The following is a 15,066-nucleotide window of genomic DNA, read 5'->3' as shown; positions in this document are numbered from 1 at the left end:
TAAGAGAGTAATTGAAGTTTATGGAATTGAACATTATATTTGAGACTTTGTGGACAGATAAGATGCAAAATCAAACCAAGCGGTGCCTAACCTAGGAAGCCTTTTAGTAGTGGCAAGATGTATAATGGTTTAATACAAGAAAAATAGCTGTAAATAAAAGAAGAGGGAAGTTATAATCCCATTTCCTGATCCTGTAAAGCCCTCAACCACAATAATCCACAAGGAAAACAACTGCTGGGAAAGCAAGGCTCTCTCCCTACCTTGCCAATTTAAAACTTGGCCAAAAGGAATCAGGAGCTCTCGAACTGCCAAGGCGCTGGGGGCTGTGCCGCGCAGTCCTGCTGCCCCGCGGAGGCCTCCAGAGCGCCCGCGGCACCTCCCAGGCTTCTCTCTGCCCGAGAGCACTCACAGCAACTGCTTTCCAGCCAGATGTCATTCGGGCATCAAACCAGGTGGTGACCAAACTGGCTCCCTATACCAGGGAACTGGCATATACCTCCAGACCCCACAGCGTAAGCATGCTGACTGAAGACAAAGACAAGCAGCAAGATTTGCATGTGTTTTTCATGCTGCCATGGGGATTTCAGGCCCCACAATCTCATTTCTTTCCAGATGTTGTAATTCCTGATCAATTCTTGGTTAATGCTTTGATCGTGTATTTTTAGTATAAAGGGATGCCACATCAGCAAAAGGTTCTCAAACGTGCGACTGCTTTCAGGAAGTATCTTTATACATTTCCAGAGAAACCTAACAATGCATGTGAAGTACTGGCTGCACCAACAGAAGGGAACAGAGGGACGTGGCTCCAACAACCGTCACTGCCTGAAAACAACATGCCCCTGGTCACTACAACCCTCTGACGGAACAGAATTTCTTCTTTTCAAGTAGTGACTGTTATATTGGTAGATGCAGTCATATATTATAAATAACTATCGGAAGGCTACTTCAACACACAACAACACACGTGATTTGCCTGTACAACAGGTATAAATCTGTAGCTTAATATGATCTTAATAAAAATTAAACAGACCATGTGATCATACCAACTGATTAGAGTGTGTAAAAGGTGTTTGTTAAACAAAATAAATAGCCGCTGAGAAACTGCTGAGCAGAAAGGTGCTGAGAGGCAAAAAAATATGAAAAGACAATGCAGTTTAGCAGAAGAGAGAAAGACAGACTAAAAGCTTTGAACACGGACCAAGACAAAGCACAGTACAAAAAGAGATACTACTTTCCTCCTCCCTTGTCTCCTTCCCTCCATTGTCTCCCCCAAACTTTTAGTTTCTTAAGCACTGGCCCTCCAATTAAAGACACAAGCAGGGCAATCATTTGGATAATTATGCTATCTAGTTATGAGATCCTCCACATACAATCCTTCTGTCAATAGATATTTTTCACAAGCGTACTTCCGTTAAAGCTCAGAGAGCTTGATTCCCCAACGTTATTTTTAAGGTGACAGAGCAGTACCAGCATGCAGCGTGTGGGATTATGAGCCTGCCAGCACACACAGCTGTCCAGCAGAGTTCAGGCGCTTCCCAGGTCTGCAGCAGAATAATATAGTACAGAAAAAGAGAGATCTAGTCCATCTATCATTCAGTTCCTACAAGCCAGAAAAAATAAGCACTCGTATTAAGCTTTGGGGATAACTGTAGCCAGATTTCTACAGTGACATTTTCTTCCAAACCCTCCTACCACCGAAGTATCAAGAAGACAGAGTATACTGAAATTTCAAAGGCAAAATAAGATTTAAGGTTAAATGCAAATTAAGTGTTTTCGGAATGAAAAATTTTAATGCTGAATGACCTTCAAATCCTCCCAGTCCCAGGGAAGACTGCTGATCCAGCCAGATCTTCTGCCATGCAAAAAGCTGCAGAAGAGGCTCTAACTCAAATGCCTGAGAGTATTATGCTAATTTGCAATTATTGTATGTCACTTCCTGCACTTACCACACCACTGTGAATGACCTCCTTGATGTTTCAGTTTTAAGTCTAGCAATGCACCACCCCACGCCCTTCATCCTGTAATTCTACCACAGGAAAGGTGTATGTCTGTGCCTGACCTGTAATTTGTACTATTTCTTTACAGCCTTGAAGAGTGGATTGCAGGTCTGAAATACAGTCAGAGGACATAAAGCATGTAGTTAGGAAAACACTTGCAGCAGATCTAGCCACACCCACCCACCCACCCACCCACACACACACACACATCCCCCTCAACCCACACGCCTGGGGACAGAACTAAGCGCATTTCCCTCAGTAGACAGGTCTCTGACTTTTGCTATACAGGACATCCGGTAGCTGCTGTTCTCATCACAAGTACAAGGAAGCGGCAATGCATTCACATTACGTATTTATCATGGAAATTACATACTTCTACCATGTCTTATGCAGAAGTGTAATAGCAACTCACAAAATAAGCCCCTCTCTCAAAAACAAGAAAGCAGCAACAGTTTCCCCCTAGCAAGCAAAGAACCAGCTCCACATCCATCTCCCCAGTCCTCCAGGTCAAAGGCAGAGGTAAAACTCAAAACTTATTCAAGGTTTTTTGCTTGTCTATGAGATCTAGAATAAAGTCCTTAAAAAAATCCCAATTTGAACATCCATTAGCGCATCAAGTTTTCCAAAGAACTCAAAACCCAGTCAGCCAATTGCATCACAACAACAAATAACTATCATAAACACATGGTGGGTAATATTTTCAGTCCAAAAAGAAACATTTTAGTCTAAAAAGAGAGTGTAAAGTTTCTAAGTTTTTCACATGTGGTAAAGTGCATATGGGAGAAAAAACTGAAATTCATGTTCTGCCCTACGCAGCATTCTAAGTAGCCTTTTATTCCTACAAAAGGATTTCTCATCGAACACAGTGGAGTGATATTATCACAGGGGCAGAATTCCTCCACCTCTTATCTGACACCGCGTAAACACTATAAACTGCCATGGAAAGATAAAGTTCTCCATCAGCTGATGGTTGCTACTGTTAGCCAAAATGGGGTCAAAAGTTAACTCACCCAGTTTATGCATGAGGTTTTTATAGCTTAGGCCCCGTAAGAATGAAGGCATATTACTATTCGCTTGGAGAAAAAAAAAAAATTTGTGTACGTAAGAGAGTCAATCAATCAAAGACAGGAGATAAGGTAATGTAAAGGACTGGTTAAGCTGAACCAAGAAAAGCTTACTCACAGCTGAGTAATCAATAACTAGAGACAAGAAAATTAATGAACTGCTGCACTATCCTCTCCAGAATTGATTTCAAAAACAAAGATCACTAGGAATTATCATTATTTTTTAAAGTTATTTATAATAAAGCTAAGTACCCTCAAAAAGCAATTAACTGAACTTTTAGCAGCATATGAAGCAAGGAAGAATGACTATATTATTACTAGCCAAATACCTGGAAGATGCGGGCCCAATTTCCTGTCCACTACAGACTTCTACCATCTAAGGCAAGTTACAAGCCTTTTCCTTTTTCCATCAGAAAAAATGATAACTGCATACCTTAAAAATATTTAATCTTACATTAATCTTTTATAGACATAATTGTTGCATACTTACAGATATGACTTCAATTTTACTCTAATGATCACAAAAGAAGCAAGATTTAAAAACCCACAGCCAAACACTAAACATCAGGCCATATTTTAAAATCTGCTACCCAATTTAGTGTAATCATTTCTATTCCTTAAAGGACAGAAATAACCAGGTTTTAACCAGCTCTGACACATATTGCAGAAAAGGAAAAAGGATTAAACTCATAGTTTATATTCAGAAAAATTAAGTACCAGGCGTCTTCCTACAGAATAGAAGCAAATGCATCCAGTTGGTGACCACAGGGACCCAGATTTACAAAGAGATATGCCCTTTAATCTAATGATGTCTGGCTGCTTGCCTTTAATAGCCAGTCAGAGTTCAGCTCTGGTAGAAAACCGTATCAAAGTCAGCATCAGGCTCTTTCTCCATTTGCTTTCTGAGCTGCTCTATAGAAAAAAAACTTTAAAACCTGAGTGGGGCCTCCACAGGCTTGCCTCAGCTGTAACACACTGAGGGCATCCTACAACCTCAGCAAACAGCATCAGAGAAGGCTGAAATGCTCACTGTACACTTTCGTGCACATTCAAACAAATACCCATGTTCACATGGGTACCAATCTAAGGTAGACTGTTCACCCTAGCAATTTGGCTTCCGTCTTCCAGTCTAGAAACTAGGCGAGTTAGTGTCTCACCTGTGCTTTATCCTGGTGACACATAGGGAAGAGCAGGGATGCAGCAACGCCGCTGACAGGAGCATCTCGCAGCCCTGCATGATGTGTTTGATGACCTGTCAGAAATCTCTGCCCCGGAAGCTCTCCGGAAATAGGAGAACTATGACAGACACGCCAGAAGACTGGTCTGTCTTCAAAGGCTTGAAAGTGTGGGGTGGGGAAAAGATGAGTGGAGTGACAAAAAATAATCCCCATTTAATTATAAATACAGCTTAAGAATCTCACCCACGTGAAAGCTCTCCTGCTTTATATCATGAATACCTCCAGGGCTCACAGAAAGTTGCCTTGAACAGAAAACACTTAGAACAATTCTCTTGTGAGTGGCTCTTAAGTGGCTGTACATGTGAAGAGGACAAGGGAATATTTCCTAGTAAGTGCTCCTTCAACAGACAGGCAGAATCATTAGTTATTTTGCTCCAGGAGGGAGGGCTGCAGTCCATACGGACATAATGGTCTATCCCATTGGCAATTCTAGCAAACAAGGAGTAAATGACCCATAAAGCACTCTGTTGTTGTTCTGGCCCCATGTCCAAAAGCTTTCCCCTTCTGATTTGACTCTGAAATCAAGCCACCTGTGCTTCTTGGGGTCATTCATCTCTCCCATATTCTCCTTACTCTCTCTCACAGTCAGGTGCCACTATTTTCAGGTTCAGCCCTCTTAACCACTCCTCTAGGGAATGGGTGGGAGGAAGCAGCAGTCAGGGCAGGAAGAGAGAGAGGACTCGAGATGATGCTCCAGAGAGTACAAATCATAGCAGCCTTAAAAGTTTCGTCCAGCTGGAATGACTCTGCAAATACTCTGAGAGCTCACTCCACTTATTAAACAGAAAACATTTTAAGAAATGTATTACTCCATTCATCTAAAAAACAATAAAAAATAAAATTAGAGATTAGTTGAAGCTTCTCATTCTTCAGACAAAAATACTGTTTCAAACAAAATACCAGCCAGCAGACTTTCACTAGTGAATAGAAGTGACCTATTGCATAGACATAACTACACAGGCTAGGTTTTATGCTTTGAGATCCATTTAGCTCTAGGTTTTAAATATATACAAGGTATAAAGTAAGATTTCCTTATCTTAAGTATCAGTATAGTTAATATAAACTCAGTACAGACACTGATAAACCAGCAAAAAAAAAAAAAACTTTTTGTCATTATGGCTCATTTCACACTGAGAACTGTTATAAATTACACTAAGAACAGTTCCATCAGTGCAAAGCCAAAGATTAACTATGATTTAGCAGCAAATGAACCCAAGAGAAAGCTTTATTAGGAAAAAAAAAAATCTTGAATCAAAAGCAACTGCTACTTGAGCCAAGGCAAGATAGCTTCCAGGAAGTGTTTGGATGCTTCTGAATCACAGATACAGGGTGTGACAACTGGAGATCTGCCTAATTCACAGATTGGATAAGAAAAAGATCACAAGTCTTGGAAACTATTTACTCTGCTTCTTCACCTTCCTTTCAACACTTGTCACCATAAAGGCATGCTACCAACATCAACTAACACATCTACTTAAGTGATAAGGGATAGCAAAAATGTCTGAAATAACTTTGTGCCACCCACAAGGGATCCAGAAGTTCTTAGGGTTTCGAAACAGTTTATTATTTGCAGAGCATTAACATGTCTAAACTGAAAAATTACATTACTTTTCACATGATCTTTTTGATGTTATCTTTATAACTTCTGTAAAGACACAGCAAATATGACATGCAACCCCACTAAAAGCTGAGAAACAGAACAGGTACATTAGGTAGCGATGGGTGGTGCCATTTGAATTTTTCATAATCCTGCTGCCATCAGGCACCCAGTGCTCCTCTCCCCTACTTCCAGGGCACGAACGCCAAGAAGGGGACAGCTCTGGGGCCAGTGAGGGGTGCCAGCTTTTGCGTGGTCATTACATCTGTGCTCCCTAACACTGCTACAGCGCTCACCTCTACCAGAGCACCCGCTCACACTCTGCACTCAGCCTACAAAGCTACAGCAGAGCACACGGTGATAAATACTTGCTCCTAACCCAGAAATAACTGCATTTTACAGTGGAACCACATCTCCAGAAAGATCAGGAGATACCATAACACCCTTGCCTATGCTGCACTTCTGTTCTGCATTGAAAGAGCACACAAGTTACACATTTTAAGGCAAATTCTTTTTTCTTTCACGTTACATCATCATGATATTACACAAACCATGGAAATAGTACTCACTTTTCTGAGACCCTGTGGATCTAACTCATTAAACATCTGACCAGTTTCAGCAGCTAGAAATTTCTGCTTAGCAGCTGCTTTGACTACCACATTGTTGTGAGGGTTTGTTAAAACTTTCTTTTTAGAAACATATCCCATATATCTTCCATTCTGAAAGTCATCCTAAACTTAATCTTGGATATAAAAGTATAAAAACTGGTATAGCTGCTCAGTCTCAGCTTATTCAGGTTTGACAGACAATATAAAACCAGTGTGCAAATGCTTATGTTTCATAATCCCTTTACTTACAGGAGTATGACTGTTGGCAGGGTTATCACTTTAAGTGTGCTGTTTGGCTTGTAAAAATGCTGAACAGAAGTTTCAAGGGTTTAGCTATCATGATAAATGTCACAGCTGCTAAGAAACTAATACTCTCTGCTGCGTATCTTGTATTTTCTCTCATTATGTTGCTGACAGTTTTTTTTCCAGTGTCCAGTACAAAAATTTGTCATAGGTCCTCCACTTATAATCAGCCTGTAAATATATACAACATTTTGTTACTTTTTTTTAAATGTATGCTTTAATAAATACCAAAAGGATCTAATTTTGCATAATCTAACACAATAAAGGATAAACAGAAGAAAAAAGGAAATAAAGAAATTCAAAACTCTATTCCCTGTTCTTTCACCATGTTCTTAATACTATTTGTACAATGGAGAGGAAAAAGTCTTTCTCCTAGAAGATGCGAGAACCAAATTGCACATACCTCTCCAAAGGTGAGTAGGTTAGTATTACGAAATGAAGTTTAAACTAAAAAGTGTCTGGATTGGGGGTTATATTTTATTTAGCACTAACCACACTTCCATAATTTAAGCAAAACTATAGCCCCTTTAGCTGGCTGCAGTGGCTCCTCCCGAGGTCAGACGCATGCCAGAGCTCACATCCTGACAGCAGCTGCAAAGCAAAGGAAGGGAAGTGGGAAAACCCCACTCACCTTCGGGTGACGCCTGCAGCCAGTGGTTAGCTCAGCACCGCAGCAGTGTGAAACCACGTCCCGAGAGTACAAGTCACATACTCAGCAGCACTACTTCTTCAAGCAGGCGAAACAGCTGCCATCTGCCAACCCCCAGCCGCTCGTGCCCACCTCCCAGTTGCTCCCCACAAAGCCTTCTGTGGCCACACCACAAACCAAACTGAAAAAATGCTCCAGGTTAAAACAAACCCAGAGAAGATCACTTTTCAGTCATATTACTTTTCCTGGCTCAGTCTGTTCTGCAGCTGTACAAATCCCTATGCAAACACAGTACAGGAATGAGCAGGAACAGAGAACGTGGTTACTGTTTTATGCTGTCAAAAAGCTACTTATGAACTTCACCCCCCCAAGCAGTCTGTCTTAAAATAAACTATGTTCTTTCATTGCCGTTCTGAGCTGGTTCTTGGGCAGCTGGATTGCATTCCTCACATGCTTTGGTAATAGATCAATAAATACTCAGCAGGTATGTCTGCATTTAGACACCTAGGTGATATAAATACAAGACAGATGAATGGAAATTTCACTGTACAAAAGCCTACGGGTTTTGGCCACAGATTTATGGAAGGCTATGTGACTAGGCCAAATAAACAGTTTTGTGAGGCCCAGTCTTGTGATTTTGACCTGATTATACCGTAGAATTCGTTGTGGAGCATGGCTATTGTCAGTAGTCCATATGCAAGACAGTACATGGGTTACTAAGCCAGGGGAGATAAGAAAGTAAACGCAAGCAAAGGACGCAATGGAGAAATGAAGCTGTCAGTTTAATAACAATCTAGTAACTCAAAGATTCAGAGGAAAAACACCAACATGAAAAGACATAAAACCCTGAGAGATGAAGTGGTGAGACAGAAGAAAGTAATTCAGCCAGATCAAGGACCAGTCCCTTGCAAGGGGTGAGGGAGGGAGGCTGACATTCGCAACCTGACGCCTACCTAGCTACCAAACTCATCAGGTCATAGACCAGGGAGAACAAGTATTTTAATATTTAACCTAGCATCATGCTCGTTTTGTCCATTTCTAGGTGTATTAGCCAGAAAACAAAGTAACAGTTGTATATTCTTAAGTTGATCTGTGATCCTGCTTTCTAGTCTTTGTGCACAATAAAACATACCCAAATAAAAGTGACCCAAAGATTTGCTGGTTTCACAGCTAAATCAATGTGAGTGCCAGGCTAGAGGCCCCCTTCCAGGGCTATTACCTTCATCTGAAGAGATTATGTAGAAAAGTTCTGACACTAAGTGAAGTAACAATAATAATAAATTTCCTAGGTTAAGTTGGTGACAGAACAAATACAGAAGGAGCCAAGGAAGCCTCATTCCCTCCTTGGCACTGGCTCTGTACCCCACCGGACCCCAGGTTCTGCATACTGAGTGAACTTTTGAGCAGATTAGCTTTCTGCCAGGTTAAGCATGCTAAAACGGCTCAGCACAGGATCCAGTAAGCTGCAGAACTGAAGCAAGAGAGGGAGATGGGGAGGGAGGGCATAGGAAGAAGGGAAGACACTGGTTAAATTGGGCTTAACGGCTGCCACAGAATTGCAGCAAGACTGACTAATTCCCACCTCCTGGATGGGCCATAAATTTTTAGTAAAGAAATAGTATACATTTCCTGCTCTAAATGCCCAGCTTGAAGATGAGGTTATGACCTCCAACAGTGTTTGCATCTCCTGTGGTTAAATAACTTCAAAACCCCCAAAATTCAAGAATTTAACAAGCCTAGTATATTGCAAAGATATTGAAGTGGGAAACAAGCAAGGAAACAACAAAACAGAAACTGCTCCCCATGCAACAGATGAGCATCTGGGCATGGAAATACAGTTGAGATTCCTTTTTCAGGGTGCCATCACAGAAATCAGTGTTTTCACTTCTGGCCCTCCTTCCACAGCAGCTGCTTGCAGGTCTCTCAGAGGTACACTGCTGCTAGGGGCAAATAACACATCAGATACAGTCCTGCTGCTGAATTTGAAGAGATAGCTCTGGGGCAACACAGATCAATTCTGTGGAGGTAGATATAATTGCTGTGCCATCCAAACAGCTAATCCAGGTGCTTGGGTGAGGGGGAGCAATCAGAGCACTGGACACAGATTAGGACTGATGAAGCTACTACAGGACTCAGAGAAAACACATGCTGAGCAATAAACAGTTGTCAGAAAACATGCCGCAAGTCTATCTGAAGGTAAACTATCCATCAGAGCCTGGTTCTCATCTCAAGAATCTTCCCTCAGCCACTGCACTGAATGGCAGTACTCTTTTAGTAAAAGGCATTGAAGACAGCTGGCATCACCAATGAAGCTTTTTATATCATTATAGAGTAATTTTCTTTACTCAGTGCTCCCTAGTCATGGTTTCCTTGAAAGGAAACAGTAGTTCAAAATATTTTGCTAAATGAGTACAACGTCTGCTTGGTAGCATCTTACCTTCTGTAAACCCCTCCTGTCTACTTATAATAAAAAACACTTGTAAAGTTTTACAGCAAAAGATAGCATCTTCTAGGACTTCTAATGGGACACTTCTCACAGGATACCGTCAATTAATTATTTTTAAGATAGGCTTGAAAAAGTGTTAGGACTTCAGAACTTGATAGTCCTTTGTGCTCCAATTTATAATTGCAAAACCAAAACTGTTACCCATAGAACGCACATTGAATTCATTTTCCACTGTGTTCTAAAACAGCAGTGAAGCCGACTGAAAATAAGAGAAACCTAATTCTTTTCCAGTCTTAGAAATTATTTGCAACTGCAGTTGGTGTAAGACTGTCTGGGAGAGTTGTATTTTAAAGCTGATGAAATATCCTCTAAGACCACAAAACAGCCACGGCAGTCAGGCAGAAGGGGAAGAAGCAGCGGTAGGAATCGCCATTTTTACAAAGCATTATAACAAAACTCTAACATCATAGACACTGCCTTGAAGTGCTTATCAGGCTGTGTTGAAAGAAGATGGAGGCCTTCCTCAGTCCTCAGCTGCCTTGTTCCAAATGAAGCTTTTTATTTTTTTGTTTTTTGGCCTGGCAGGTTTTAACCCAGGCCAGTTCCTTGCTCCAGCTCTGCAGGCGGCCTCCCAAACACCTGTGCCAACGCTGCAGCAACTGCCTTTTGTAGCAGCGCAACCTCAGTGCGCTTGTCAAGCTGCTGCCGTAGCTGGAGACATCAGGCAGAGGAAGCGCTGAACCAGACCACTAACTCAGCAAGGGTGCAAGGGACATCTTGGCCACTGTTTGCGGCACTCGGAGTAACTGCTTGCCACAGAAATCCCTATCACCACAGAGCTGCCATCGCCCAAATAACTTACTGAAAAGTACGAGTAGTTGCTGAAAGCATCTGTATTGCCTCTCCTAGGTGTGTTATTTATTGAAATACATGTGTGCACAGCACTTTAGCATTAATGGGGATCTCTGTGTACAACTGGGAAATTGAGTCCTGCCGGGTCTCCTGAGCATGTGTTTTCCAGCAGAAAATAAACATGTAGGGAGCAGGTGGGGAGATCGCAGGGGCAGGAAGGGGGAGAAGGAATCAGAGGCCAGGGGAAAAATAAAAAGTCTCTTTTGGTAGCAATGAGCTTTTAATTCATCTCATCAGTTATGACAAAAGGGCATGTAACGCACATCCTCATGCACTTTTTTTTTTTTTTTAAACCAAACCAGTTCCCTTATTCAGTTCCTACCTAAGGAGCTGGCACATCAACTCAGAGGAAGCACACCAGTATTTCCAAAGGCAACAAATCTCCAAACCACACCACGCCTGAGAAATACCACACTAACGGTGACAAATTAATACCTACTACTCACTTAACAAATGCTTAAAATGCTCATGACTGAAAAATCCCACTGTTAACGCTGCAAGTAGGAGCTCATTGAACAAGTCTCCTCAGATACACTAGAGCTTTTATTTCAGGTGAAACTATAAAAATATATAGATATATATAAAAATAGAATAAGCTTTCATCCTTCCAAATGACTACTACTACAAAATGAAAGTCAATAATTGTTAGCAGTTTCTTTACAGTACTGAAACATCTCTAAAAGGAAGAGGTTCATTACACTGCATCTGATAAGTTCTTGGCGGAGTTTAATGACAAACAATGGCACTCTGTGTGGAAGTCCACTAGGAATCAATGTCTTGCTAAACTCCCAACTGCCAAGGAGACACGATCCAGTGCATTTGCAATTTTCCCAGCAAGCTAAAGAAAGCAGGATGGCTAATTTAATGAACTAAAGCCAAGTAGAATTACTGTATATTCAACACCTGTAGGTCATACTCTTTGCACTTAAAACACATCAAGCATAAGGACCCTCTTTTCCCAGTAACGGAGCATGCCTTTCATTTTAAGTACACGTTTTTATTGGTTATTGATTTAAACAAGAGCTTCATTTTCTTATTCAGAAACAAGGAGAAAATAGTGAGAATTCAAGAACAAACTTTTCCCTTTATGCAAGGAAAGAGACAAAATACTTGTTTTATGCAAAGTAAAACAGGGTATCTAATGCTCACGTAAGGCAAACAATTGTTTACAGTTGGAAAAAACCCTACACATTAAAACAAACAAGTTCTCCATTTTCTCTCTGACTAGGAAAATGAAGATCAAGACAATAAACAAATTGTGGCAGCAGCAGAGTTTCACATCAATTCCTGACACTTCAAGTGACTACATGTCAAAGAATGTGAGAAGTCTTTGCAGGACCACTAACCCTGGGAAAAGATTGCTTTGCTTTTATAATCTGGAACTACATTTTGAAGCAGACTACTGACAAGAAAGCCTTCTTCACCAAGGAGCATGACATTCAGTTACCTAGCAAAAGAAATGAGTGTTTGCTTGTTTTTGGGGGTCTTAAGTGATGAAAGCATGAACTATGTAAAATACGTTCAGATTAACAGGAACCTAAAGGAAAACATCCCCAAGTGCAAGAAGGATGCGATGAGTTCAGTGTCAGGTAACTGAAATGAGTTCAGTTTCAGGTAACTGAAAACACTATGAACTGTAAAATTTATTTCTGGACAAATATGTCTTTTCACTGTGCAAACAGGGCTACCATTCACATCCCCGAATATCTGCTGAAGATTCAACTGCACATTTTAGTCAAAGATGATTATTCATTAAACACAAGATGCACTTCACAAGTTGAAAAAGATTATTTGCAACACAAGAGTGCGGTTATGGATGTGGCTTGCATGAGAGCTGTTTTTAAACAACTCTTTCGCAGCACTGATCAATGATCCTGGATGAGAAATAGTATGTTTTTCATATAATAGTATGAATTAAGAAAGAAAGATCAAGAGACGCAGTAAAAAAGAAAAAAAAAGTGGGAAGGAAAAAGCTTAAGTTATGTGCCATTTCCAAGAGCAGAGAAGAATTTGCTTAAGTCCCATGCATATCAATTTTAACAAAATCTGAGTGCATCAGCAATTCAACTCTGCACACAGATTCCAGAACTCTTTCCTGGCATACTTTCTGATCACACCTTTGGATGTGGACAACCTGCCACACAGCCTGCTAGACTCAGCTAGCATTTACCTTCTTCCCTTCTCTGCTTCTGCTAATCACTTCATATATTTCCTATATCACCAAGATTTTCTCTAGAGTCTCACTCTTTGTGAGAGCATTAATAATTTGGTGCTTCCAGCTGAGGGAAGAGGTGGTGCAACATCTCCCCTTGGCCTCCTCCACTCCTGGGTGAACAAACCCAGGTCCTTCAGCCTCTCCTGTGCTCCAGCTTCCTGTCCATCTTGGTGGCCTCTGCTGGACTCGCTTCAGGCTGTCGTACTGGGGGGCCCAAAACAAAAACACTACTCCCAAGGTGGTCTTGCAAGTGCCAAACAGAGGGGAAGGATCACTTCCCCCAAGCTACTGGCTGCGCTCGTGCTGACACAGTGCTGGAGGTGGCTGCTGCCTTTGCTGTGAGGCCACACCACTGACTCGTGTTCAACTTGCTGTGCCACCAGGACCTGCTCTTGCTATTTATTTCACAGCATAAGCAGCATGCCATTTCTTTACAGATATTTGCAAAACCCACGTATAACACCTGGTAACAGCAGTTTCATCATTATATTCAGAAACACATCTAACTCTTTGCATTACATAATATCAACACTATAAGATCAGTTCAGATCATTATCAGTCTGAACACAATAAAAGAAAATGCAGGGCAAAAATGCTGAAAGGCTCAGCATGGATTTAAACAACAGTTCACACCAGCATTACCTCAACTGTGATTTTAGCAAGCCTCTTGATATATTTATATGAAGCTAAACAAGAACTGTGTAGCAAAGACATAATAAATATTTATTGGTTTCTAGTGGCATACCCTTGGTTTCTAGTACTGAGAAAGGGCACAATCCCGTTTAAAACAATTTCTGGAGTCTTGCACTCAATGAGCATTAGTTTAAAAGAGAGGGCTTCAGCACATTGTTTCAGTCGCCTCTTCTAATTTCACAGCTTCCATCTAGACACTTGCTGGGGTCCATTCATCCTGGGTAAGCTCCAGTGAAATCAATGAGTTTCCAGTTTGAAATAAAATGAGTTTGACTACAAACATGTAGCCCGATTCTAGATATTATAATACAAATCTAACAGAATCTAGTTTGCAAGAAATGTGTGCTAGTCTTTCCAAACACAAAAATATTTTTTCACCCATTAAAATATTTTAAATATGTACCTATTTATTTTTAATTACCTCAATTCATTTCCATAATACAAATTAAGGCATGGAACAGCGAGAAAAACGATTCACAAACAATATTGTGACAAGCATGTAAAATACTTCCATTATTGTCCCCATAGAAGACCTGTGAAGGTCACAGGCAACTTGGTAACAACAGGCACCTCTCATCAGCACAGCAGCTAGAAGCAGGCCTTTCTACAGCCTTCAGCTATAGAAACCAAAATGTAAAGGACTATATAAAAAGATACTTGGATTTCTTCCAGGTCAGATATATACGTAAAAAGATACTTGGATTTCTTCCAGGTCAGATATATACGTATCAGAAAACTCTATCAAAAAAAGAAGATAGTAGTATAAAAGCTGAGTATTCTAAATATTTCTGAGCAAGTTCAGCATAATACCAAAAACCAAACAAAAACCCCACAGATCCCTCCTACTATGCTGCTTGTTCATATACAAGACGTTTTTGCCACCACAGGCACCACATAAGCAAACAGGTATAACCCATTAATAGGCCATCTGGCTCTGAGACAGCAACCTCTACCAAATACTTCAAAGAAACCTGCAAACACTCACCACAGAGGAGCAACGGGTCCATAAGGCACTTTCTTCCTCACCTACGTCGACTGCTCTACTGTACTGAGCACATGAGGCCTCACAATGTTTCTAACATTCTGGATGATAAAAATAAATGAAGATTCCCCTTTTTATACTTTCCAGTGACGACTTCTGACAATGAATTTGTCAGCTTTGTGTACCATTTGAATTATATGAACTATACTGCTGCTCCCCTATACTTGTTTCATGAGAAAAGGTAAAAATAAGCATATGACTTACCCCTCCTGTACTGTTCTATCATCTCTTTTCCATCCCTTTTGCATTAAAGTCTATCACTTTTGTCATCCAAAACGAAAACTTACATTTACATCAACCAG

General features: G+C 40.8%; 1 protein-coding gene across 19 annotated transcripts in view; it reads right to left on the bottom strand.

Moving 5' to 3' along the window:
• LYPD6B (LY6/PLAUR domain containing 6B) overlaps window positions 1-15,066 on the bottom strand; it is a 59,497-nt gene that overhangs the window by 23,953 nt on the left and 20,478 nt on the right. For 2 of the 19 annotated variants that reach the window (XM_068949354.1, XM_068949363.1), the window contains exon 1: window positions 1,804-1,861. The exons of 15 other annotated variants lie outside the window; for them this stretch is intronic. The gene's annotated coding sequence lies outside the window, so the exon portion shown is untranslated. Of the gene's footprint in view, window positions 1-1,803; window positions 1,862-7,438; window positions 7,587-15,066 lie in introns of those variants that run through there. 2 more of the 19 variants (XM_068949356.1, XM_068949365.1) reach the window with 2 other exon arrangements.

Source organism: Struthio camelus, chromosome 6, assembly GCF_040807025.1.
Source record: "Struthio camelus isolate bStrCam1 chromosome 6, bStrCam1.hap1, whole genome shotgun sequence".
NCBI lineage: Eukaryota > Metazoa > Chordata > Aves > Struthioniformes > Struthionidae > Struthio > Struthio camelus.
This window is presented reverse-complemented; position numbering and strand designations above follow the sequence as displayed.